The sequence below is a fragment of the Myotis lucifugus genome, unplaced genomic scaffold (genome assembly GCF_000147115.1).
Source record: "Myotis lucifugus unplaced genomic scaffold, Myoluc2.0 scaffold_3, whole genome shotgun sequence".
Classification (NCBI taxonomy): Eukaryota; Metazoa; Chordata; class Mammalia; order Chiroptera; family Vespertilionidae; genus Myotis; species Myotis lucifugus.
In genome coordinates, this window is record NW_005871051.1 from 8,395,392 (window position 1) to 8,400,033 (window position 4,642).

Below are 4,642 nucleotides of genomic sequence, written 5' to 3' on the forward strand. Positions count from 1 at the left end.
ATACTGGCTCTATGCAGGGCATTAGGAAGTAGGGAATACAATAAAGTAGGAGACATAGCACAATGAACAGCTGACATTTTGTAGGATCTTATTACTCTTTCTACTTGGAAGAAATCCATTGTATCAAACCACTCAGTGGCATGCAGCTATATGCATTTATAACCATTCTCATCAGTCTGTGGTTCAGCTGGGGCAGCTGTCTCGACTATGGGACTGCAAGTCAGCTTGGGTGACTCTGCTCCACAGATGTTCATTCTGGGGTCCAGGCAGATAGGGCAGCTGCTTCTCATGGCATATTCTTCTCATGACAATGGCAGAAGCACAGAGGGCAAAACCCATTATGAATAGGTTGCTCGGCCAAGCCCATGATGGAAAGGAAAGAAAAGCAAATGTTGTGGAACAAAAATCCAAATTTTCACAACCCCTGCATTCTCCACCCCCCACTTCAAGAGCTTAAATAGGGAAGACAATCCAGTCTCTGGCCCTTGCCCTGGCCTGGTCACTAGGCAATACAGAGGGAATGGCTTCAAGAAGGAGGAACAGTGAGAGAGATCACTTAGTCAGCAATGATACAATCAAATCCTCAGGGAAGGTAGTCATGTTAGAAATAGCTTTATCATCAGATTATTCCTCAGAATAGGTACCTTGGCTATATTCTCCTTTGCCTAACCTTCCTCTAGTCTTCTGGTTTTCTGAGCCTAGTCCTACAGCCTTCTAGATGATTCTGGTATTGACCCAGTTACTTGTTTTCTCCTTTATAGCTAAAGATCGTTTTGGTTGTTTGCAACCAAGAAAGCTCACTAGTGCCAGTAGGCATAATATTCTGCCCCAGAAAAATATTCTGTAGGTTGAGGAAACAACATTCTGAAAGAAAACTCCTGAGCGGCGCAGCGCGGCAAGATGGCGGACAAAGAGAAGAAGAAGGAGAGCATCTTGGACCTGTCCAAATACATCGACAAGACGATCTGGGTGAAGTTTCAGGGAGGCCGTGAAGCCATTGGAATCCTGAAAGGGTTTGACCCACTCCTCAACCTTGTGCTTGATGGCACCATCGAATACATTAGAGACCCTGAAGACCAATACAAGCTTACAGAGGACACCCGCCAGCTGGGCCTGGTGGGGTGCAGGGGCACCTCAGTGGTGCTCATCTGCCCGCAGGATGGCATGGAGGCCATTCCCAACCCCTTCATCCAGCAGCAGGAGTCCTAGCAGGTGGGGAGGGCACAAACACGGATGACGTCAGACTTGGGGTAGTCCCTCCTGCCTTGAATGCTGCCCACAGAAATGGAACTTCCTTTTTGTATAGGTTATTTTTTGTTTTCTTAATAAAATTGCAAATCTCTCATTAAAAAAAAAGAAAACTCTTGAACAAAATTGTGCATGCACTAATATTCTAGGGAGCAAAATAATGAAATTTCGATCATAGTAGCAGTTATTTCAAGTCTCAACACTGGCGCCTCCTTGCTGTGTGACTTTGTGTATATGACTTCTCTAAATGTTGTTTTCCTTATCTAGAAATAAGAACAACACTGCCTACCTCACTAGGTATTTGTAAGGATAAAACATTGATTGGATGTTTAAGTCTCCTAGCTTAGTATTGATTATACAGTAGATATTTAATAACTAGTAGTTATTACTTTTGTCATGATGAGGAATTATTCAGAGTGGAGTAAGCTTCCTGAAGGGAGGGGACTTTGAATACAGTCTTAAAGAAAATTGGAGTCATGACTGATGAAGGGAAATAGAGGAGCATTCTAGAAAAAATGTATAAGTAAAAGCCTAAGTACAGGAGCAAGACTTGGCAAGTTATGTGTGAGAGATATGGAGGAGACTGTTCAGAAGGGGTTTATTTGCATGGGAAGGGAAAACAAGTTGTAAAGCAAGAGAGGATCTGATGCTATGTAGAGGCCATGAATCATAGCAGGTTAAATGTCATGATTTGGTCAGAGGGAGTCTGACACATTTTTAGGCTGATGGAAAACACAGTGGTACATTTATACAACGGAATACTACTCAGCCATAAAAAAGAAGGAAATCTTACTTTTTGAAACAGCATGGCTGGACCTAGAGAGTATTACGCTAAGTGAAATAAGCGTGGCTGGGTGAAAAAGGTGAAGGGATTAAGTAGTACAAATTGGTAGTTGCAGAATAGCCACGGAGATGCAGAGCAGCATGGAGAATATAGTCAATAATGTGGAGATAACAGGGCTTGGGGCCAAGTGGGTGCTTGGGGCAGCAGGGGGACCACTCTGTAGAGTGAATGGTTTTCTGAGCACTTTGCTGTACATCTGAAACTGGTGCAGAATGGTATTGATTGTAAACTGTGATTGAAAAAATAATACACATGTGTAGAAGGCAAGGTTATACTTACAGGGTGGGGCAAAAGTAGGTTTACAGTTGTGAGTACAGGAAACAGAGTTTATTCTCGTATTATTTCCCATATGAACAACTGTAAACCTCCGTTTGCCCCACCCTGTATTTGAAAAGTATTCTGGGGGTTCTGTGTGGGAACCTGTCCTCTGCGAGATGTTGACTCACAAAAGCCTGTGGTGTGATTCCAGTCCGAGTCCAAAGGCTTAAGCTCCAGTGGAGCCCATGGCATAAATCCCTGTCCAAGGGCAGGAGAAGGCTGGTGTCCCAACTCAGGCAGATGGGCAGGAAAGGAAGGTATGGTTCCTTCCTCTACTCTCTGTTCTATTCAGATCCTCCAAGGTTGGCATGATGCTCACCCACACTGGAGGGTGGGGTGGGGGTGGAGGGATCAATCTACTTTACTATGTCCACTGATTCAAATCCTCATCTCATCCAGACACACCCAGAAATAATGTTTAATCTGGGCATCCCATGGCCTACTCAAGCTGACAGGTCAAGTTAACCACCACACATATCCTACATTTCGCAATTTTTAAGTATGCACTGTTTTTAGCACATTCACAAGGATGTGCAACAATCACCATTCTCTAACTCCAGGACATTTTCATCCTGCCTAAAAGAAATGCCACACCTGCTAGTGGTCACTCCCTTCCCTTGCCCCTGCAGCCCCTGGAAACCACTAACCAACCTTCTGTCTCTATGGATTTGCTTTTCTGGACATTTCCTATTAATGGAACCATACAAGATGTGGCCTTTGTCTCAGTTCTTTCACTTAACAGAGTATTTTCAAGATGTATTCATATTTCAACAGATATCAGTACTTCATTCCTTTCTATGGCCAAATAATGTCTCATTATATGGCTATACCACACTTATTTATCTTTTACCAGTTAATTTAGGTTGTTCCCATATTTTTACAATTATGCATAATGCTGCTATGAAATTTGTGTTCAAGTTTTGGTATGTGTACAAGTTTTGTTCATATGGTTTTAATTCTTGTGGGTATATACCTGCCAGTGAAATCGCCGGCCCTTATGGTAAGTTACTATGTTTAACCACCGGAGGAGCTGCCCAAACTGTTTCCTACACCATTTTACATTCCACCAACAATTTATAAAGTTTCCACTTACTTCACATTCTCACCAACACTTGCTATTTTTTGTCTTTATAGCCATCTTAGTGGGTGTTAAATAGTACCATTTAGACCTTATTGTGTTTTTGAGTTGCATTTCCTTAACGATAAATGTTTTAAAACATCTTTTTATCTATTTATTGGCTATTTGTGTATCTTTGGAGAAATGTCTGTTCAAATCCTTTGCCCATAATAATGATATTTTTGCCACTCCATAAGACTTACTCTAAGATCATTGCTACAGAATGCTATACTTAATATCTGTTTAGGGTACAATCTGCACTGTGTAAATCAGAAAATTCGGAGGTTTCCAAGGTTTGTAAGGAACTATGGTGATGCCTCTTGCATTTTGTTTGGTCTGCAAGTGTGCGATCAAGAAATTTAAACTGCACTCGGGAGCTATTTCTCTTCTCGCTCCTTCTTCCTCTTTAGTGTTCATGTTCCTTGAATGTAATTGACATTAACACTTTGGATTTATTTTTTTAACCTTCTTTCATCTAATATCAAGGACAAACTGAATAGAATTCTCTACAAAAGTTAATTAATTTAACTTTATTTGAACCCTCTTACAAATGGAGCTTAGTACTTCCAAATTAGTGCTATAGAAGTAAACTACACAAGGATTTTTTAAAGTAGCTGTAAAATAAAGAAGTTGGACTAAATTATCTTACACTTTTCTTTCACCTTTAACATTCTAACATAGTGGTTATTAACTGAGATGGGATGTGAACCTGGGAATGCTAACTTAAGCCCCCTTCCCTAGTCAATGCCATTTTTCTTTGATGAAGTAACATTCGCAAAGTGAGTCTTAACTGGTCCCTTGGAGGCTGAAAACTCTGGAAACATAAGAAATAGGTCATAAAAGGAAAGGTTCAGAAACTAATGTACGCACTTAAGAGAGTGGTCATAGTAATTACTCGGTGGGTGAAGGGTACTTACAGATAAAAGTCATGATGAAAAAATGCAAACCAGATGGTGGTTAGGCAGAGGGGTGAACTACTCCTTGGAAACCAATAGGATTTGGACTGAGACATTTTCTGAGAAGTCCAAAATGTTAAGGAAACCTTGACATTAGATTAAAAAGAAGTATGTGGAAAATGTATCCATTTGAAACCTGCTTCCATCTAGCTATTAGGA

General features: G+C 41.0%; 1 pseudogene; it reads left to right on the top strand.

The window, feature by feature from the left end:
• Positions 1–900: 900 nt before the first annotated feature.
• On the top strand, positions 901–1,215 carry LOC102421714 (annotated as a pseudogene).
• The last annotated feature ends 3,427 nt before the right edge of the window (positions 1,216–4,642 follow it).